General features: G+C 32.8%; 1 long non-coding RNA gene across 1 annotated transcript; it reads left to right on the top strand.

Moving 5' to 3' along the window:
* Window positions 1-1,774: 1,774 nt before the first annotated feature.
* On the top strand, window positions 1,775-11,290 carry LOC116412666 (uncharacterized). Its single transcript, XR_008252554.1, has 3 exons — window positions 1,775-5,384; window positions 6,190-6,230; window positions 7,350-11,290. It is a non-coding gene; the product is annotated as an uncharacterized LOC116412666 (long non-coding RNA).
* Window positions 11,291-24,414: the final 13,124 nt, after the last annotated feature.

Here is a 24,414-nt window from a genome sequence, read left to right as displayed (position 1 = left end):
AGTTAGCCCATCATGATGAATTCATCAGGAATTAACCATGATAGTTTCCAGGGGGAACCGCGAGAAGGTCGACCTGGTTGGGTATATTGCTAGCAATAGGATCCTCAGTCTCCATTACTAACAATCCCTTTCCCCCTCCCAATTCGGTTGTAATCTTTTTTATGTTTGTTACCACGTAACTCGGTCATAAGTCGAATGGAAAATTTCTTTTTTATCTGAAAAAATATTTATGAAACCAATTATGATAAATAAAATATTTATCGTAATCGTTTTAGTAGTTTAGTTTAAAATAAAAATAACTCATTTGATCACGGTGGAAGTGGATTTTTATGTGGAACAAAATCTTACATTATTGGAATATATATATACTCCTGTTTATTATTTTGTAAAGTAGTTTTTTGTGATATAAAATCTTAATTATTATGTTAACTAATGTATGTATTTTGTGCCCTGTATGTCTTTTTTTTATACAACTTAGAATGGCAAACAAGCTGACGACCCCCGGAAAATGGTAACCATCGCCTATAGACATGAGCAGTACCATGGACATAACAGAGTATACTGTTTCGCCCATGATACCCCCTATGCGTTGCCATTCCTGAAGACTCGGGTGTTATTCCTCTGGACCCAGTAAATTTACGCCATATCCCACCTTTCAAACCGAAACACAGCTATGCAAACACAACTAGACGTAACATAATAAACGATAATATTGTACCTATCATCTGTAATATATTGAAATTATAATATTATATTTGTTTTAAAAGAGTTATTTTTTATTAATACGCACCTTTTACAGAATTAATTACTAAAAGAAAAGAGAGTAATGTCTTTTGACAATATGTATGTGTATATGATAATATATTGTCCATATGATAATATATAGCAGGGTGGCCGACTTGACTAGACCCAAGATCTACTGTTTACTAACGAAATCCTGTGCGATCTACCAATTACATACTTCTTGAAATTTCAAATGAAACAACATAGTGCTGTACACAATTATTGTAGTATTTTTTATTCTGTGTCCGGGATATATTGATTGACCGGGTTAAAAAGTAATATATGTCCTTCTCCATCACAAATAATATAGTCATAGACTTTTGTATATTTAAAGACTATGTAATTTTAGAGATAGTATATAATAAATGTACATAATGTGAACAGAGATTTGGAATTTTTGTTAACTTTCTTATAATTTCTTTTCTACAGGTATCTTTTCGAAACTATTACTAATACACAAAAAAGACGGTTGAAATATACTTTTATTTAAACGTACTTTAAGTTTATTTTGTTTTTAATGTATAATTAAATATTATTAATTCCAGAACAAGTTGTGATATTTCTCAATACACGAGGAACAGATACTGTTATGTATAGGAACTACACTTTCAACTATCGCAATAAGAAACGGCGTGCTGTTTGCTCTAATATCAACAGTATGAGGTGCAAAGCGACGCTCAATCTTGCACCAGATGGCAAAACTGTGCTGGCCGCTCAGAATGAACATAATCACGGACCGCCATTGTATCATAAGACATCTAGTGGACGATATATAAAAATTGGTTGAATCTATATATATATATATATATATATATATATATATATATATATATATATATATATATATATATATATTGATTTATGAATATATATATATATATATATATATATATATATATATATATATATATATATATATATATATATATATGTATTATATATATATATATATAGTTTTTATTTATTATTATTAGTTATATCTCACCTGTAAACAAAGAAACGACATTTAAAGTTTATTTTATAGCACTTGTTTAATTATATCAGTATTTTATTTATAAGTTTTAATTTTACTTTAATAACATAACCTAAAAATCCACACTTTGTCTTCGATCACGTCAATTCTCCGTTTTACTACTTGTGGCTCCATCTAACGTGTCTGGTAAACAACTTACAATCGCGCGGAGAGCGTCAAAATATCATTAAAGGCGGTTGCAAATCCGACTACAAGGCATGGTGACTCCTGCCGAAACTCCCCAAGGAAGAGGCCTGTGAAGGCCAGCAGTGATCAGTTAACGGCTGATATAATAACACTGGTCTACATCAAATTTACTTTTTACATGGAAATGTACTATATTGATTGTATTTCACTCGCTAATGATACATATATATATACAAGTTAAAATTCATAGTTAGCTCTTATTGTGCATTTGTGCCATATATAATATAATAGCGGGCAGTGCCATAGATTTATCACATTAATGATGATAATTCAACATATTTAGTGATTACCCGCGGAAATTTTATTAATTCATATTTATTAGTTGAGTTTAACGCTAACTGTATTTTGTTCAACAGTTAAAACGTGAAATTGTTGTTTTTTTTTTTATAATAGTGAAAATTTATTTTAGTGAAAAATCTACAGTTTTCATTATGTCGCGTAAATGTGGTTATAACAATGGTGTTGGGTTTACAAATAGGCTATATCAAGTACTGTTTTTTTTTTGTGTGAGTCGGGCTAGATCTTTACATTACATAAAAATATATTGGAATCGTGAACAAAGCCTGAATCCTGAAGAAAAGTACATCAAGCATCTTCCTCTAGTAAATTCTCAAAAAAATCTTCGACCACCGTTACATATTAAATTGGGACTAATGAAAAACTTTGTGAAGGCTCTCAACAAAAATGGATCAGCATTCAAATACCTGCGAAGTAAATTTCCTCGTATAAGCGACGCCATAATAAAAGAAGAAATCTTTATCGGACCTGATATAAGAGAGATTCTGAAGGATCAAAACTTTGATCCAGTTTTACTGGGCTTTGAAAAAGAATAAAAAAGAAGAATTCCACTAAGATATCTTGACAATAGAAGAGAGATACGATGCCGATGGAAGGCGTCAATGTTAGCGGACTACTTCTGGAATTTGAGAAGAGATACCCCTAACAGCGATTACAAAAGACAAACGAAAAAGAAGAGAAAATCATAATTAAAACACGTTTAAATATTTTGTTAATATTTCTATATTCCGAATTTCATATAAAAAGTAAAAAATAATAATAAATAAATATTGTTTTTTTTTTCAATAAATTGTTTTGTACTTTAACGTGTTACTAAAAGTCACATTTTGTATTTTAGGTATATTTCCAAAATAAGAGCTAATTAAAAAAAAATATGCGTGTTTTAGTATTTAGTAACCTCAAAGCAGTATGAAAATATAGTATTCAATTTAATGGCACACAAAAAGTTAAATTTTGTAGACCAGTGTAATATATAAAACATGTACCTATCTAATGCGACTGTCCGAACAAAAAGAAAACATAGCAGTTGGAAACCTGGTAGACCAATGTAAAACTTAGCTAAAAACAAGAAGCATCTATTGGCAACTAAATCATTTAAACAATTTTTATTAAAATTGGAAGGGAGAGGTAAGACTTTTTATCTTGGTCAGTCTATATATATAATAATTAACTATAGTGTATTTCCACTGGTACATTCAAATTTACTGACGCATATGTGTTAGCAGAGTAGCGCATGCAATAACGCATGCGTTTCTCTCTCTTTTCATTTAAGAGTTCTCTTGTCGGTGCAGCTAATTCACGCATTTTCTTCCAGCCAGTTTGATTCCATGTCATATCTTGGATCTCCTTGTACGATATGACTCCTAGTGTTTCCTTTGTCTGTCCCATGTAATTATTCCTCGGTCTTCCTCTTCCTCTTTTGCCCTCTATTTTTTCTTCTACTATGCTCTTTAAAAAATCGTCATATCGTATAAACTCGCTCAGCATTTTGCTTCTTTTATTCTTTTTTGTTTTATTATTGTTCTTTTCTCATTCATCCTTTTCAAGACTTTCTGATTCGGTACATTTTCTGTCCTACTTATCCTTTCCATTCTCCTCCATGTCCACATTTCAAATGCCTCAAGCATCTTTCTTTCCTTTTGCGTCTATGTTTCACACCCATATAATGCTATGTTCCGGGGCGAAAGGGATTGTTAGCAATGGAGTTTGACAGCTCCATTGCTAGCAATATACCTTTTTAGGTCGACCTCTACGTGGTTCTCCCTGGAATGGTTTCCAGTTTTCGTGAACAATTCCTGTTGAATTCGTCACGATGGGCTAACTGACCTACTCTATCCTCATCTATCATCTTTTACTGGTGCTCCGCCGGTGTATACCGATAGCACGGGTGGGGTTACCATTCCATTATCATCCATTACAAAAGAATGCAATGTTCCAAATGTAAGTTTTTATAAATTTCTTAAGGATAATTTTTGATATTTTCTATGTATATATGTTTTTCGTTATTATAAACCTGTAGCGTACTCTGTGATTATACTTCCTAAGTAGTTAAAGTTCTTAATATTTTGGATAAGTATGTTATTTATCTTTATTTGACTTTCCTTTTGTATTGTAATTGGTTTTTTAAGAATAGTGTGTATTTTGGTTTTATTTGTGTAAATTTTGTGTAACATTTTCCTTAAAAATTGTATCCATATTAATTTGATAATATTTCTAAATCTTTACGTGTTTCTGCTATTACTGCTATGCCATCACCAAATTTAATCTATTTAATTATTTTCCTATTGAACTGGACATCTTTATCGATAGAATGTCTTAAATTTTTCTTATAGCTGTCCTCTGTAAATAGTTAAATATGAGTGGTGGACAACCTTGTCTTATTCCTTGACGAATTCTTACTTTTCCTTTCTTCTCTCGTATTTTTTACAGTTTCTTGATATTTATATATTTCGTAGACTATTCTTCTATCCCTGAAATCTAACCCCGAATCCTTTAGTAATTCCATCATTTTCTTCCAATCTACTCTATCGAAAGCCTTCTCCAGATCTACAAAAGCGATATGTGTATTCTTCTATTGTAAGTCTCAGCGCTAAAAATGCCTCACGCGTACCTCTGTTTGCTTTAAATCGATACTGTCTTTCCCTAAATTGACTTTATATTGATCTTATTCTATTTTGTATTATTTTAAAAATTATCTTGTAAGTGTGATATACCGGTTAAGGTATTGAACTGTACCATACGAAATAAAATTTGTTTAAGTTTAAAATTGTTTTTTGTAATAAAAATATTGCCTTTAAACCTTATTAAAAACGAAACAGTGAGCACTGCTTGCAATGTAAAACGTAATAAATGTCGTTTGTTTCAGGACAAATTCAAATAGTGCCTAATTCTCGGGGAAAAGAAATTATCATGTATAAGAATTACACGTTCTCCTATCGTAATAACAGGCGGTTAGCGGTTTGTTCTAAAATCATCAGCAAGAAATGCAAAGCTCAGCTTAAATTTATGCCCGACGGAAAGACCATATTGCTCGCTCACACCGAACACAATCACGAAGCGCCCGTGTTTCATAAAATGTCTAATGGTAATTATATAAAAATTAATTGAATTTGATGGCAACATTATACGGGCTTGGTCATTTCAAGGCGTGGAAGGTAACCCCTATCACACAAAACTTTTTATAGGGCCGAAGGGTTATGTTTAAGGGGTATATATATATATATACATCTATATATATATATATATATATATATATATATATATATATATATATATATATATATATATATATATATATATATATATATATATATATATATATATATATATATATATATATATATATATATATATATATATATATATGCATATTTAAATTTAGTTAAGAGTGTACCAACATTTATATTATGAACTGGTAATTATTTGTTCGACATGTAATTGTTTAAAATAATTTATGGTATATATACTAATATAACAGTATATAAGTAGTTTTAATCATACGAACGCTAGTTGTATCCCACGGCGTTGCCTGCCTGAATCAGTAAGTATGTAAAGTATCCTATGTGCTAAGTTAGGTTAGGCTACCTAGCTGTGTACCATATTTCATTCAAATCAGTTCAGAAGTGGGGGAGATTGTTAGTATTACGGACTGTCGGTCCCATTGCTAGCAATATTCCCTGTCAGGTCAACCTTCACGAGGTCCCCCCTGAAAACCACCATGTTGAATACCAGGTGTACTCATCACGATGGGCTAACAGATCTGGCCTTTTCATTCTCACCTATCATCCCTCACTGATGCCCTGCCAGCGTATACCGTTAAATTTTTATTAATTCATTATTTTTGTCATATCCTACAATTCTTTTGACTTTATCCAGAATTCTTTTTTAAGGTGAGTATGGTGTTTATACCGCAGTCTCTCGCTTCTCAAAGGTGAGCGCAACTTATAAAGCTGGGATTTTTATGGATTTACAATTTCTGTCGAAAACGACATAGTTCATAAAAATTCAGTTATATATGTAGATAAAAAATCACCATAAGTTTTAAAAATAACTATTTTTAATAACTGCTTACTAATTACCGTGGCTCATTATCGTTATGAAATAACACAAAGGAAAAATTTTTCATTGTATAAAAATAAAAATAAAAAAATAGTAACGTGTGTATTTAATTCTTCTTAATGATCTTTAAGGGAACAGTAAAAGTCGTTGAAGGATTAGTTTTATTCACTTTAAAATCTTCCACTAGATAAACGAATCGACTCTACTGTAGAAGGTAAACTCTCTTGTGAATGGAGTTACCTCAAAGATCACAGATATAGAGAATACTCTCTATACAGGATCATGTGTCTGTTCAGCTATAATAAAATAGAAGACAGCGCTCCGGGATTTTCTACTATACAATATTAATAAAGTAATTAATTTAGCTTCGTGACATAACTAAATGAAGAATATAAAAATTGTTGTTCTTGTAGAGTCAGTCGCAGTCTGAGCGTTGAACCATCAACACTAGGCTCCGAGCAACAATCAATAAATTGCCTGATAATATCTCATTTAGAGATTTAAAAATATATCGCAACATATGTGCGGACTCAATGACGGTCAGTTTGATGACTAATGGAGAAGGTGGAGAGTCTCTATTAATTGTAGTTAATCTCGAATAATGGCAATTGATAAATTAAATTAATAAATTTAAATTAATTAAATAAAATTAAACATTGAAATCAATTTAATTAAATAAATTAAATTAAATTAAACATTGAAATAAATAAAATTATTTAAATTGATAAATTTAATGGAATAAAAGTAAATAATAATATAATAGTAGCGAAACGAAATAATATAATTTTAATCAACTCACCAGTGATATGAACTTCCGCAAATCGTTTCGGAGAAATTTTGGGGGAAAAAGAATGAACTTTAAAATAATTTAATTAAGTTTTTTTTTTATTCAATTAACATAATTATGTTTATCTAGGAAATAAAATAAATTACCGTTCTTTTTTCTATCATAATAGCTTAATATTTAATTACTAAAATGTTTGTTTCACAGGAACAGCACACATAATACCAGTTGCGCAAAATAAGACTGCGGTCATGTACAGAAATTATACTTACTCATACATAGGTACTACTAAGCGACATTTGATTTGCTCAAAGAAGAGAAGTGGTGGATGTCCAGCTCGATTAAAAGTGGATAATAACTTAAAAGTGCTATTCGCAGACGTGACCCATAATCACCGACCACCAATATTCATTAAAGGCATTCAAGGCATTTATCATAGAGTTTAATTAATTCAATTTATGAAATTTTGGCTTTTGGTCACAAGAAAATATCAATGTTTTGCTCTTTGAGGGCAAAGTATTAAACTTAGTTGTGACCATTTTGTGTTACTATGGCGCATTCACGAGATATTGGCGCATGAATTTACAAATAAATATTATTGTACAGATTTAACAATATCTAATCATTTAGACAGTTTTGTTAACCATTGTTTATTTTATTAGAACAACCTGTGCGAGACAATGTTTTAACTCTTTGCATTTTGGTGTCGCCGTATTTGCGATATTAAAATGCTAACATTAAATCCACTGTCGCGGCTACGGCGACACGGTTGTTTTACTGACTCAGATATACCCATTATAAAATAGTTAAGTAATAAATGTTTTGTTTTTTAATCACAGGTATGTACTTGTAACTAATATAGTGCTGGAGTTATTTCTATCCTCTATGAGTTACTAGGCTGGAATGCAGTGTTAAATATTATTTGTAATAGACCAAGAATATTTACAATATCTATGGATCGTCTCATCTTTTATTAATACGTTCCCGATTGAAGTTGCTTAATTACAAAGTGATTATACGCCTGTTTGTTTAAAAAGTAATTCCTCTTTGCAGATAAGATCTGCGTGCTACATTTTCCTGGCAACAAATCTATTGCACTATATAAAAATTATACATACTCGTATGTAACTGGCAGAGTGAACCATTTGGTCTGCTCTAAAAAGAGAAGGGGGAATTGTCACGCCCGTCTGAAACTCGACGATGACGGATATGTGATCTTTGCTACCGGAGTACACAATCATCCGCCTCCAAATTTTCATATATCATCCAATGGGACATATATTAAGCTGTAGTATTATAATAAAGTCGATATCACTATAATTCCGATCATGGTAAGTTTTCGATCTAGTGAAGTTATTATTAAGAAACATTGTATTTATATTATTTGATAATTCAGTTTCGTTCTAGTCATGATTAATTTGAAAGTATTTGCCACGCCGACATCGAGCCGGGAACGAACCTTAATCGGCATTATAGTCAGGGGTCTACCATGAAATGAAATACCGAATTTTCGGACTCAATTTCGTGTTTTTATTCATACCAAAATCAGATCAGTAAATGGAGCTTAACATTTTGTTTATCATAAATCCTACCATAAAAGTACAATGGAACGATATTTTAACGCTTTTAATATTTTAAAACGGTATGGTATTATGTAACTTTAAAATGAAATTTGTATTCAGTTCGGTTTCGAAATTTTGATAACATTTCACGGTAGACTCTCTAAATCTAGTCTTTTCAATATCGTGTGTTCAAAACGTATAACAAAAGGGAAAAGTTATTTTTCAACGCAATCGTGTATTTCTCTAAAGCTTTGGGGTTTTTTTTTTTTTTTTACTATAAACTTCATTAAAACAGTTTAAAGAAAATTAATGTAAATTAATTTTGTAAGAATTATTGTGTGTGATAATAATAATTTGTAAGTTTATTGAACATGTACGTTTTCTACACAGGAAGTGTGACGTACTTCTGTACAGAAAGTAGACTTGACCTTAATTTACTAGTATGAGATAAGTAGCATATTGGAGTCCGCTAGTCAATTCTTAATGTTAAAAGTAAATATCGTGCCAAGCAACATAAATTGTGTCATGGTCATGTTGGAATGTGAAATAAAAAAAAAATCACCAACCATTTCAATTATTTTTCGTGTTGAGTATATCATACCAGTCTTAACTGTCCAATGCTGAACATAAGTGAGTTTTTACTACTAGTAAAAAACCTGTACCTTTGAGTGTTTTACTAGTAGTTGCTACGCTTGGCAGGCGGATTGGTAACCGCAGCTAAGCTTTGGAGACGTTTTAAGAGGGATGCTGCTGACCTTCCCTCGCTCTCCTAAGTCGCTTCTTACGACGCCCATATGAATGGAAGAGGTGGCGTTTTCTATGCCGCCACGAGGATTTCGTGTAGTATCCAATGGGATATACATTAAGCTGTAGAATTAAACTTATTATAAGTATTTATATTCAACAAATATTCAACAAAAAATGCTAACGCAGGAGGTACTTAATTCGGTTGTATTTTGTTATGTTTGTTACCTCATAACTCTGTCAGTTCTAAACCGATTTGGAATTCTTTTTATCTGAAAAGATACACTTACTGATTAGTTTTATAGAAATTTTAACAAAATCAGTTCAGTGGCTTATTTAGTTTTTAGATTAAAACAATTAAGGTTTTTTTTTTTTTGTGGGACACAATCTTTAATCTGTTATAGTTCATATGGATAGATAAAACAATTGTCTTGGTTTTTACTGTTTAGCAATAATTTGTCATAAATTTATCTGTGTCAATTATAGTGTTTTATCTCCGTCAAGATAGATTCTTTATTTAGTAAAAATGTTAAAACTGTCTAAAGTGTTTATTGTAAAAATGTAGTAGTATAAAGTGTTTGTTTTGTGTGTTTATATGTATTGTGTATTTAAAAATTGCGTGGATTGTCATTTACTTTACTCTTGATTGTATTTTTATTCTTTTTGGCAATTTTCAGGTGACGAACAGATAACGGTTCTACCTACAACTAACAATAAAGTTATTTTAATGTATAAAAAATATTCTTTTTCATATAAGAATGCTAAAAGCAAAACTTTGGCTTGCTCAAAACGACTAAGAGGCAAATGTCCTGCTAAATTAAAAGTGGACTCTGAGGGGAACGTGGTGTTATCAGTAAATGAACATAATCATTCACCGCCAAATTATCACAAAACTGCCAATGGTTTATATGTTAAGATATCTTAAGTTTTTAATAAATGCCGTCTAATAATGATGAGAACTTGAAACGTGGAGGCGCACCTGATTTAATTATTAATGAGAAATCTCATTTAAACTTTTGTTTTATTCTCTTTTTAAAACAAAAAACTGTACTATGACCTTTTTATTTAATACCTCATCACAAAATTTGTCAAACCAGTAATATTTAGGATAGGAAAGGATATATATTATTTTTTTCAGGCAATCAACAATTTCAGTCAAAAAACAACAACAAAGGCGGATAAAGTTTATTTTTATTTTCAACTTAGAATAGCAAACAAGTTGACGGCCCACCTGATGGAAAATGGTAACCGTTTTGCCCATCACACCTCCCCATGCGTTACCATTCTTGAGGACTCAGGTGTCATTCCTCTGTACCCTGTAAATTTACTGCCATATCACACCCTTCAAATCGAAACACAGCCATGCAAACATAACTGCTTCACAGTAGAAACACGAATAAGACAGAGGCACCCAAGCAAACGATTTTCGTACAAAATTTCTCTCTGGTAAAGTGTCAAATAAAGACTAGAAGAGCATGATTGGTATAATTTACTGAACAGATATTAATACTTCTTTAAACGTACCGTGAAAAAGTACTCACTGATCCGTCATAGTGCGGCTAATCGTTGAAAGTACAGTTCTATTCTCGGTTGGTCGTATTCATGGACCATGTCGTCTGTATTCGCTAAGCATGATGTGGTCACATGTCGAGCTAATATTAAAAAAAAAACACGTCAAAAAAAACTAATTTAAATCCAATTGACACCTAATTGGTATTTGTTGTTTTGTATGCACATTTTTAGAGTATCTTTATCCCATTTTGTGTACGTAAGTGAATTAATAAATTTCTATAATTCTCTTACTAATTAATTACTGTGGTACAAAGTGATCTATATATATAAATTTATCTATATCTGTTTTTATTTGTATGCTGTATGTAATGCAGTTATCTATCTATCTATCTTTCTGTCTTTCTATCTGTCTATCTTTCTATCTTACGCAGTATCTAGGACGCGTTAAATTGTATAAAATGTAATTTTAAATGCTCTTTCCCTCTGCTATTTCATTTTTGAACATAATTATACAAGGTAAAGTCTTATGTAAACTGTTTTTTTAAATATATATCATATAAAAATATTTATTATTAAATACTACTTGTTCCGATAGATGCCGTTTTGTCCAAATTATTCTTTTTCCCAATAATAATAATAATGGGGATTAGCGACTTTAATTGATAATAATATTGTATAAGGTCGACTTCCACGCGGTACTTATTATAAACCATCATTTATTTATTTAATAGTTTTTTTTTTTTTGTAAAACGATTGTACAGACGGAGTGGCCATTCTATTTTATTAAGTGTAATGTAAAAGTAATTCAGCTCGGAAATACGATCAGGATCCATGACCTTCCTCTTATTAGTCAATTCAACTTTGATCTCTACAAGCTAGATAATTGCTAGAAGAAGAAGCTAGAGAATGCTAGATAATTTTGTAAATAGTATTTTTTACCAAAGGAAGAGAATGCTATATAGTACTCGTAGTATTAAGTCTGCCTTTTGTACCAGACATTTTTTTGTAATAAAGAATAAATAAATAAAAAAATAGTATACCTATAACCTGCTAGTTCTACAGTTTGTATATAATTGAGGGCTAACGTGGCACAGTAGTGGTCATGTTGCGTAAATGAGGTCCCGGGTTCGACTCCCGGTCGGGCCAATTTAGGGAACGAATTTTACTGCATTGGCTCGAGCCTGGGTGTGCTGGGTAGTATATATGTAGGTATTTTTTTCTATTTATGTAATATTTAAGTTTAAATATTAATAAACTGGATTTACATATCTATGGTGCAAGTTATTCATTTTATCTTATCGTATTATTATTATATAATTGTTAGTTATTGGAGGAAAGGGATTGTTAGTAATGAAGACTAGTAACCTGGTCAGGTTGACCTTGCGGTTCTGGAAACTGTCGTAATTAATGGCAGGTGAATTCGTTACGATGGACGAATTGACCTGCCTTTTTACTCCTCACTGGTATCCGGCGCGGGGAAAGGGATTGTTAGTAATGGAGACTGAGAATCCTATTGCTAGCAATATACCCAACCAGGTCGACCTCCTCGCGGTTCTCCTTGGAAACTATCATGGTTAATTCCTGATGAATTCATCATGATGGGCTAACTGGGCTGTTTTCATTCTCATCTATCACCCTTCACTGGTGCTCCGCCAGCGTATCCCGTTAGCGCAGGCGGGGTTACCACCCTTAAAAAAAAACTGGTATCCGGCAGGATCAAGGGTCGGCAACCAGCGGCTCGCGAATCACATGCGGCTCCTTGGATGTGAAGCTGTGTGATCTTTAATTCCATACGCAAATATTATTTATTTTATAAAAAAATAATAAATCGTTCTGGATTGATTAACAAGGATTAGGCACCAAACTCTATTTATGCAAGTACTATTTGTTGACAAGAAAATTTTTTATGGCAACACACTCACATGAGGAATAATAAATAGTCTTAATTCTTATTGATACTATTCTAATCTTGTATTTTCTTATTAATCCTATTGTTTTATTGTAGGTATATTTGTAGTACGTGGTAAGAAATGCATGGAGTATCAAGCGAATTTAAAAGTTGCCTTGTCCCAAATTATATCTAAGCAAATAAGTATCAGACAGGCGTCTGTACTGTACAGTATACCGAAAAGTACGCTCCACGATAGAGTAAAATTGTTTAAACAAGGTAACTACAGGCGAGCATACGCGCATATAATTCTCCATTAATACGATCCGGACCAAGATTCATAAGTGGACGTACTGTCGAAGTCATGGAACAAATATTAATCCTAGGAGAACAGTCTACACTGGAAGGATTACGCGAAATCTTGTTATAATATTTAAAGCTTTAAAAGTGAATATTGGAAGACCAAGATTCTTAAGTGGAAGTACTGTCGAAGTTATGGAAAAAGCATTAATTCTAAGAGGAAAGTCTACACTGGAAGGATTACGCAAAATCTTGTTATAATATTTAATGTTTTAAAAGTAAATATTAGAAAGTGTATTGCACAAACGTTGACCGCATTAATACCTCTGTTCATCCCGTATTTGAAGGTTTAAAGAGTATGACAGTGACATTACGGGGCAAGCAGACAACACCACAGATCTTAGGCATACGAAACGTATTGGAAATTCCATGGGTGTCATATTGGTGTATAACAATATGGTGTTCATAATACTATTCATGTTTATAGAGGACAGTTAACACTTTTAATGAGGTAGGCCCTTGATTGCCATTCTAAATTTTATAAAAAAAACTCTATTCACATTTAAAATATTAAAACCATATAATTCTTTAAATGAGTTTTATAGAAATGAAAAAAAGTTCATCATTTTGTCTAGATGTACTTATTTTGTAGCACACTTTGTAAGTATTACATCAAGACAAGGGTATTAAAAAACTGTATGAACTGTGACAGTCAATCAATACATAAAAAAAAAATAATGGGTGCTTTTTTAATCTTCCTGATTTTTTTAACACCAGCAAAATATAATCAATTAATAATATTCATATTAAATACTCTTTTATTATTATTTTGTAACTGTTATAACTTCGTGAAGGGAATTTATTTAATATCTTAGACTAAAGGATGATTTCCACCAAACGGTTTGCGTTATTCGGAACGGATTTTATAATCTTTATTCGATATGAAATCGTGTACACAGTATTTAAAGTCTATATTACCAAGCTGCGCACAGTAGTTTGACCGTGGGCATCTACTGCGACATGCGATTGTAACAGAAAATATGCTGCGACACGCGATTGGCTCCGTTCGCTTGTCGTCGTATCCGGTCGTTTCTTTTCGGCTGTCGTCGCGAGCGGCAAGGCCGTAGCCAGGCGGTGCTATTTATTTTTATTTTATTCTTCTCTGTTTTATGATTATTTTCTTTTACTCTGTTTTATGATTATTTTTTTCTTCCAATGAAATAGCTAACAATGCTGTAACCAGTAACCTTTTTCAAACCTTAGAATTTGTCAACATGGTAGAAAGGAAACTGTTAAACTAGGCGCACAAAAGGATATATTCATAAACGACTATGCGTCGACATCCTACCGGACGCGATCAGCTGTCACCGCATCCATTCGTATCCTTTTCGATCCGATGCGATGCTAGCCATTTGGTGGAAATCATCCCATAGTGTTTTTTTGTTCGGGAAATGTAGTTTACCCGCCGTGGTGCCTTGTTGCGCTAGTGTTCCATAAAATAAATAATATTGTTAAACTTAATACAATTTATAATTAAGCGATTGTTACCATTATTCGAACTTTTCAATAGTTACGTTTAATATTTGTTAATAACTTTATGTATTAACGTTGTAAATATAATTTTATTTTCATCTTTTACATTTGACTATGTTTTATTTTTTCCGAATAAATATTAATAATCTATTAAAACTATATTTTATTTCAGTACATTATTATTATTATTGATTTAATATTAATTTAATCCTTTTGGGCTTTTCAACTTCCGGTTTTTAATTAAAGATTAACCTCCTTTATTCATGAAAACGTCAAATCTATTTTAGCTATTGAAACATTTTATTCTTTTCTTTTGCCGTAAATTCTTAATTTGAAAGATAGTGACAACACACACTAATAGTTAAAATAGGTTTATAGGACCGTTTGTTTTTATGAATAAGGGGGTATTTGTATTGCTGATTTGGCATAAATTAATTTCTCTAGGATACTCACGGGATTTCAAGTCTGTAAAGGTTGTAAGAGAGTATCATTGTAACTAAACTAAATATATATATATATATATATATATATATATATATATATATATATATATATATATATATATATATATATATATACTCGTTTATTGTTTTTTCTACAAACATCAGTTACTATTATCATGTGAATATTTTTACAGATTCGCCGTTTAAACTGCTGCCGCTGTACAATAACCGATCAGTCATTTTATATAATAATTACACCTTCTCATATCACGATCATAGGAAATTGACATTGCAATGTTCCCAAAAACTAAGTACAAAATGTGTGGCCAGGATTAAGCTGGATAGATACGGTAATATCAGGTACGCTCTGTTGGACCACAACCATTTTCCACCGAAATATCATATGACAAGCGGAGGATTTTATGTCAAAACGTCTTAGAAAATGGAAGATTTATTTATTAATTAAATTTTGTTTTGTTTTACTTTTCAATTGATAATTACTATATAGAGTGAAATAGAAGTCGTTAGCATCCTTTTTCAAACGACTTCATAAAGAAGGAAAAGTTCTCAATTCGATTGTAGTTTTTTTTATGTTTGTTACCCACTATAAGCCTGTCGGTTCTAAACCGATTTCAAAGTAGTTTAGTTTTGAAATAAAAATAACTGGGTTTGCCACAATTGATGTCGCTTTTTTTGGGAAATACAATCTTTAATTATTAGTGTTCTCAAAACCAAAATAAATATTTTTCCCATAAAACGTGGTTCATCAATAATAATTTTGGTCCAATTGTGTTAATTGTCAGAGTGCAACCATCTGTCAAAATAAATGCTAATGATTTCAAATTCACTCAGTTCTTGATAGATATATTTTATTATTGAAAATAAAGTACAATAAAGGAAAAAAAGTTGTTTAATTCGTTGATATATTCATACATTGATGATTGTCATTAGTAGGATTGTACTATAATTAGAAACGTGAAAAATGTGTATGTAATTTATTCTGATTACATGTTATTTTTTCATGCAAAAACTACTTACTAATGCTGTTTTCTAAACTTTATTCTACATAAACTTAATGCAGAACCTCCGAATCTATGTTTGGACAGAGTTAAATGCTCTTTGTATGGAGTGTTAATAGATACAGTAATAATAATAATAATTGACAACCAGATAGCCAAAATACTCCATCAAAAAATAGTTCTCAAGTACAGTCTCGTGAATCAGAGGTTGCCGAACTATAATTACGATCTTCAGCCGGTCCTCGAAAGCGACAGCGTCAGACTCTACTGGGACCGATTCGTCACCACGGATAGGACAGTTCCTGCGAACCAACCTATCATGGTGATAGATCCGGCCGTCTCGAAGGTGTTTTTCGTAGATGTCAACATACCGCATGGCGAGAACCTTGTGAAAGCCGAAATCGAAAAGAAGAGGAAATATCTCGATTTTGGTCATGAGATGACCGAAACGCGGGGATTATTTCCACCGAAATTGTCCCAATGGTTCTGTCGTTGAGTGGTCATATTTCAATCAGTTTGGAACAATACCTCAGACGCTTGGGATTCCAAGGCAGTTCACTCCCGAAAAAGTTGTAGAAACCGGTGCTTTTGTTTACTGCCTGCATAGTACGCCGGTTTCTCTCTGGGCCCCTGAAATCTAGTCGACTGTGTTTCTACCGGGCGTTAATCTACCATTTCCCCTATTAAGGTGAATTTTGGTTTAAAAAAAAATTGTATGAACCCAGTTATAAGAAATGGGGGAGTGGAAGGATTGTTAGTAATGCGGATTGGTTGCTAGCAATATACTCTGTTAGGTCGACCTCCACATGGTTCTCTCTGGAAACCATCTTGCTGAATTTTAGATGTATTCATCACGATGGCCTAACTGACCTGCCTTTTCATTCTCACTCATCATCCCTCGCTGGTGGCCCGCCAGTGTATACCGTTAACGCAGATGGTTACCATTCCATTATCATCCATTGGAAAAAGTATTAGAAAGGAATAAGCAAGTATGTTATAAAAAATATACAAGCAATTCATAGCAATACATTTACTCAGCGTACATGTTGCCTTGACATCAAATTCATTGAGAATCATTAAAATCTACATTTATTTAGAAAAAAAGAATTACTCATTAATTAAGTTTTATTTATTATTTCCAATGCATAATAAATTCCTTATATAATTAACTGTAACTTCCAGCATAGAATGGGCCACCCCTTCCTTTCCCGTGGGTGACGTAAGAGGCGACTATAGGAATGGCGAGGGATGGGCAGCAGCGTCCCTCTTAAAACATCTTCAAAGCCTAACTACGTTTGCCAATCTGCCTGCTAAGCGTGGTAACTATTGGCAAAACCCCCCCAACGGGGAGGCTTATGTTCAGCAGTGGACAATTAAATAATAATATAATAATTAATTATATTATTTCTTTTAGCCCTAATCTTTCAATTTTATATATACTTATCACTGTATTTTATATATACTTTCTTTTTGTTTTTTTTTGTATATATATTGTTATATTTCTTTTTTAAGTATATACCAATATCTAATGTTATCTGTGTGCTGTTAGTGAGGCAAATAAATTAAATATCTAACTATCTATAAAAAATATTAAACAATATAAATGTATTTATTATTTCATTGAAAAATTAATCTGACTCATAGGTCGATTTTCGAACAAATTTTTGTTGTTAGATTTTCTTTTACATTATCCTCTAATACACGTCAATGTACTAATTTAATAATATCCAACAGATACGTACGAAGTGATTCAATTATCTAACAAGACTGTGATTCTGTATAAAGAATATACGTACTCCCAACAAGGACCGTCCTTCCGTCATCAGTATTGCTCGAGAAAAGCCACATTGCAATGTAGAGCGAAGCTGAAATTGGACTTGGAGAGAAATATTATTTTAGCATGCACAGATCACAATCACCCACCACCAAAACTCTACAAGACGGTCGATGGAAAATATTTTAAAATTAAATAGAATTGTAAAGCACTTAGGATCACTTTTGAGACAGTTTTCCTCATACTCATAATTGTATTAAGAGATGAACACGAACTGTAAAAGTGTTTCTAAAGAATTTATCAGTGTCATTGATAAACAGTAGTGAGAGTTGGGTGTAGTCTAAACTAATATTACAAAGGTGAAAGATTTTATTTTGTTTGTTATGAATAAATTCAAAAATGTTTAATAGATTTTAAAATTGTTTCACCTATAGAACGCTACATTATCTGTCAGTAATATGGGCCAACTCCCCTGCCAAGCGTGCCAACTGCTGGCAAAACCCTTCTTAATGGGGAGACTTATGTTTAGCAGAGGACAGTTATGGGTTGATATTACGATGATGTAATGAATATAGGCTGTATTAAAAGGAATCGTGTTAAGTTTTTATTTTTATTTTAGTTTTACCTGATTCTAATGTTCCAGTTCTTGTACTGCTCTTCTAACTCTTGATCTGTCTTTATTTTTGTTATTATTTCAGCCGTTAACTGTCCACTTGCTTGCTGCTGGACATAAGCCTTTTCCATAAGGGGAGTTCTGCCAGTAGTTGCCACGCTTGGAAGGCGGGTTGGCAACCGCAGTTAGGCTTGTAGAGATGTTTTAATAGGGACGCTGCTGCCCATCCCTCGCTCTTTGTTAGTTGCCTCTTACGACATCCACGGGTAAGGAAGGGGTGGCCCATTCTATGCTAGGACAAACATGGCGACATGTAAGTGTGGGTGGGTAAATAAGAGATAACATGAATATAGAGCTAATACTATTGAAATTAGTCCTTTAGGCAGTATGAAAGAACTGACTGCTGCTGACAAAGTATAAAAAAAGAAGGGGAGCGCAATAAATAGAATAAGAAAATTATATTGTAGTGGTTTGAGCTTGTTCCATTCCTTGTAAAATATATACATACATATAATTTTGTGTCATAAATGTCAAATTGTGGAACTATTAACACTGAATCTGACGTTACTGTTATTGTGTACCTACGTGTGCGTGCGTGTGCATATGGACGTCAGTGCATGCGTGTGTCTGTGAATTAGGTAATGTCACTTTCTACATTATAGTATATTGAATATTAAATCATATTTGTTTTATTATAATCAGTAATATTAGTATTTCTTTGTCTATCTGTATTGGGTCTTCCTGGCTGTGTCCCCAGACATTTGTTAGCTAGTTTGTCATAACACAAGGTAGGTGATCATGGGCGGCGGTAGTCATTTACCATTAGGTGAGACGCATGCTCGTTTGTCCCCTATGTTGTAAAAAAAAATAGCCTGACGACCAAGCAATTGATGTGATTATACTTATTCTTATTTAAACCGAATTCTTCCTGAATAATAAATTACACATTTTTCGATACAATTTAAAACAAGGGGAAAGTCACCTAATCGAAATTATCACTTAAAATAACATCATTGCATAATAACTATCGAGAGTTATACTACATTTTTGTTATATGTCGGCTTTAAAAATTTGAAGAAGCCAGATTAGTTTCGAAGCGATAGAAGCTCTTATTCATGGACCTTTTTCATGACTATGTCCCAAGCACTGCGCGACCATATAGCTCTTTGTCGCTGTTCGCATGCGGTTGTACGTATTTTAAAAACGTGAGTAAAACTGACTAAAACTGATTACAATACAGTAACAATAAGTAACTCACGGTAGTATTATCCGTGATGTTCTTTTAAGTGATGATTTCGATTAGGTGGCTGTCATTTTGTTAATTATTATCAGAGAATATAATTATTACGAGTAGACGGAAATTTAAGAAATATATACGTTTTATTTTTTCAGATACTTACGAGAATATTAAGGTGAACGGAAGATCTGTGATAAAGTTTAGAAACTTCACGTATTCTCAGCAAGGCTCCCAGCGTACCAACCTTTATTGCTCCAAAAAGGGCAAGTTGCACTGCACAGCTAAATTAAAATTGGACAGTGATGGCAATATCATACATATCAAGGGTGAACATAATCATCCACCGCCAAGGTTCTACAGGGATCTTCTTGGGAGATATTTCAAAATTGATTAATATTGCGTGATAGTCAAATAGAATTGAAGAAGTCTCTATCCTTATATACTCGTACATTCTTGTTTCATCCACCATTCTCATATACTAGTATTGTACTCTTGACTTCTTCATCAGATCGCACATGGTTTATGTAATCGCTACTACTCAGTTTAGAATTTCTGTGACAAATAGGGAATTTTCGCGGTATATTATGATTATTATTATTTCAACCGTTAACTGTCCACTAATGAACATAAGCCTTCCCCATAAGGGGAGTTTTGCCAGTAGTTGCCACGCTTGGCAGGCGGGTTGGCAACCGCAGTTAGGCCTTTCATGTTTTAAGAGGGACGCTGCTGCCCATCCCTTCACCATAAGTTCCCTTAGTCGCCTCTTACGACACTCACGGGAAAAAAAGGGGTGGCCCATTCTATGCCGGAATCGACACGGCGGTATACGAGGGGAGGTCAAAAAGTTCGCGGAATGAGGGAAAGGCAGTTGAAATTAAACATGAAACTATTATTCCTCTTCAATATATTCTTCCTTAACCTTAATAAATTTTTCGTATCTCTCAAATAATTTGTTTATATCATCGAAAAAAAAAAAAGGTTTATCTTTGCTGTCAAAATAGGCCGAAATTGCAAACTTGACTTCTTCATCGTCGCCAAATTGTTTACCACGTAGCTCCTTTTTCATTTTTGGGAATAAATAATAGTCGCTGGGGACCAAGTCTGGACTATAAGGTTTGAAAAATTAGACCACCCAATTTTTCAAATCCGCACCGCTCAATTCCGAGAATTTTTTGACCTCCCTTCGTATTATGATACTTTTAGAATATTATTGTAAACTTTGTCTGATTTTTACATCATAAGTGACCAGTTGTAAAAATAAGTTTATAATTATTGTTAAATGTTTACATATATTTTATATCTATATACAAAATAAAACATGAACAAACAAACAGATGTTCATAATCGTATCCAATTTACAATCACATATACATAATATAGTTGAAGTTAGTCTGTATGATACATTATGTTTAAAACTTTCATTTTTTATACATATATATATACATACATACTATATACATATATAACGGGAAATTATCGATTCATATTTGCTGTTTCCCACAATTGTTTCGATTTCATTTGGAAGTCTTCTTCAAGAGCAGGGGGGGGGAGGTCTCAAAGATTGACTGTAAGAGATCCCTCTATGGGATAAGTCCGCGATTGTATATTAAATCTTTTAATGGATTTAATGTAAATTATGTACAATAAATATTTTACAAAAACAACCCCCTGAACAAGACTTCCGGATGAAGTCGAAACAATTGTCGGAAACGGCAAATAACGTACGTAAATTTCCCGTTATATATGTACATAGGTATCGTATATATGTAATGTATGTTTAATGGAAAGCCGATATGCGAATGCTTTTAACATGTTTAGTAAACTTGGAGGTACAATGGAAAATGTGAATTTATTTGCTTGATCTACATTCACGTAAATCACGTTTATTATATGGTACTGTTTGCTAAGTTTGCTAAGTTACTTTCATAAGTTATTAATTTTTAAAAAACTACAATTACATCGTAGTATTTATTCATAATTATAAAATTTCTAATTGCATTTACAGAAACGTATGAAGTTATAAAAATTGGTATGAAAAATGTAATTCTATACAAGGAACACACATACTGGAAAGCGTCTGGCCAAATATGGTATTGCTCCAAGAAGTCCATGCTGAGGTGTTCAGCTAAACTGAAAGTGAACAAAGATGGCGCCATCATCGAAGCGAATTTGGATCATAATCATCCACGGCCAAAGCTGTACAAATCGGCAGACGGCAGTTATATTAGAGTGTAAAAAAAGATGTTGTCTGAATTAGTGATGTGCCGTGTCTAACTCGAATGCTTATAGGTTCTCCGGTATGTGTTTTGCTCTTTTGAGGGCGAAGCAATAAACTGAGTTGTGACCATTTTGTATTGTTATGGCACACGCACAAATGAAAAATTGTATTTAGCTTTATGTATTTTTTTATTCATTTATGTATATCATATTTATGTTGTAATATGTGAGCTGTAAGTAATACAAATAAATTATCTATCTATCTATTCGAGTACTCAATATACAGAACTTGGATTCACGGTATTCGAATACAGAGGGCCTACCATGAAATGTTTTCCGAAATTTCGGATTCTAACGAAACACAAATTTGATGTTAAAATTACATAATACTTACCGTTTAAAAACATTTAAAATATTAAAATATTATTCTTTTAGACTTTTATGGTAGGATTTATGACGAACGAAATGTTAAGTTCCATTTACTGGGCCGTATTAGGTATAAATGAAAACACGAAATTTAGTCCGAAACTTCGGAATTTCATTTCATGGTAGGCCCCCAGCATTCGAGCGCTTGCGATACTCGAATAGTACTTGAGTGTTTATTATAAGTTTTTCTCTTTCTGTTTCAGTATTATATTAACATTACCCTTAATTACTAAAGAAACATTTATTAAACATTATTTATTGAACATTTATTACTTTGATAGAAGTAAACTTTAAATATGAACTGAAAAAGTACTCAGGTCGAGTAAAGTACTCAAATACGCATACAAGTACTTGGGTATTTTTTTTTATAGGTGAAAATGGTATGGTAACCCCGCCTGCGCTAATGGTATACTCTGGCGGGGCACCAGTGAAGGGTGATAGATGAGAATGAAAACAGGCCAGTTAGCCATGATGAATTCATTAGAAATTAACCATGATAGTTTCCAGGGGGAACCGCGTGAAGGTTGACCTGGTTATGTATATTGCTAGCAATGGGATTCTTAGTCTCCACTACTAACAATCCCTTTCCCCCCAGTACTTGAATATTAGTCAGATTCTTCAAACATGAGTCGGAATTCGATTACGTTATTTAACGAGTACCAAAATACTCGAATATTAATAAACGCCTGTTCAATTTATATAATTTATATACTAAAACATTACCACCCTATTTATACAAATTTAAAACAATTGTTGAAAACAGCAAACACTGAATTTGTTAATTTTCCATTATACAATATATATAAATAGACATTATATTAAAAATGTATGAAATTAAAAAATAAAAATAATATTACCATTCTAGTTATATTCGTTTCTTTATTGTGTCTATTGTGGTCTGTCTGATGCAAACTGTACAATAATGCCTGTACAAAATGTAAATAAAGTATTAGCTTCATTTGACATATCTAAAGACTTCCACTGACTGTACTCGTAGGCATAAGTGAATTGAAATATAGCTAATTTTTTTTTTATGGTTTGCGGTGCAATATTTAAGGCATCCCGTCCTCGCTATTGGATACGGGTGACGGAATGCCTATACAAGAGGGTACATGGTGGACGCAATTTAGACGCAATATTTGAGGAGCACTACGGCCGGTTACTGCAACAAAAAAGAGTATGTGGTCGGCCCCCGAACTGGCGACCTCTGCTGTCTACCGGTCTCCAGTTCGAGGGAGAGTATAGCTACTTAGGATCGGCAACGCGCACGTGAAACCCCTAGTATTGCAGGCGTCCATAAGCTACAGTGACTATTTACCATCAGATGGACTGTATGCTTGTTTGCCACTATTGTGTTATGAAATAAGTGATGTTATCGACAGGTGTCTGTGACTGTCAAAACATTATCCCATATCACGACAAACAAATCGATTCAATTCATGGTAGTGTGATTCAATCGAAGGGTTATGTGAACTAAATAGACATGGGGGGAAAGGGATTGTTAGTAATGGAGACTGAGAATCCCATTGCTAGCAATATACCCAACCAGGTCGACCTCCTCGCGGTTCTTCCTGGAAACTATCATGGTTAATTCCTGATGAATTCATCATGATGGGCTAACTGGCCTGTTTTCATTCTCATCTATCACCCTTCACTGGTGCTCCGCCAGTGTATCCCGTTAGCGCAAGCGGGGTTACCATACCATTTTCATCCAAAAAAAAAACTAAATAGATATGTAAATATATGCTTTTTATTTTATATTGCCGCATGGTCCCATGGCATAGAATGGGCCTTTTTCCCGTGGGTGTTGCAAGAGGTGATTAAAGGAACTAAATGATTGACAGCAGCGTTCATCTTAAAATGTCACAAAAGCCTATCTGCAGTTGCCAACTCCTCTGCCAAGCTTAGCATCTACTGGCCAAACCCCCAATAGAGAGATTATGTTCGTCAGTAAACATATAACGGTTAATATGATAATACCTTTTATTGTTTCTTCCAAAATAA

The sequence above is a fragment of the Galleria mellonella genome, unplaced genomic scaffold (genome assembly GCF_026898425.1).
Source record: "Galleria mellonella isolate WM207_F2 unplaced genomic scaffold, CSIRO_AGI_GalMel_v1 utg159, whole genome shotgun sequence".
Taxonomy (NCBI): Eukaryota; Metazoa; Arthropoda; class Insecta; order Lepidoptera; family Pyralidae; genus Galleria; species Galleria mellonella.
Note: the sequence above shows the minus strand (reverse complement) of the source record. Positions and strands in the feature narration are given on the sequence as shown.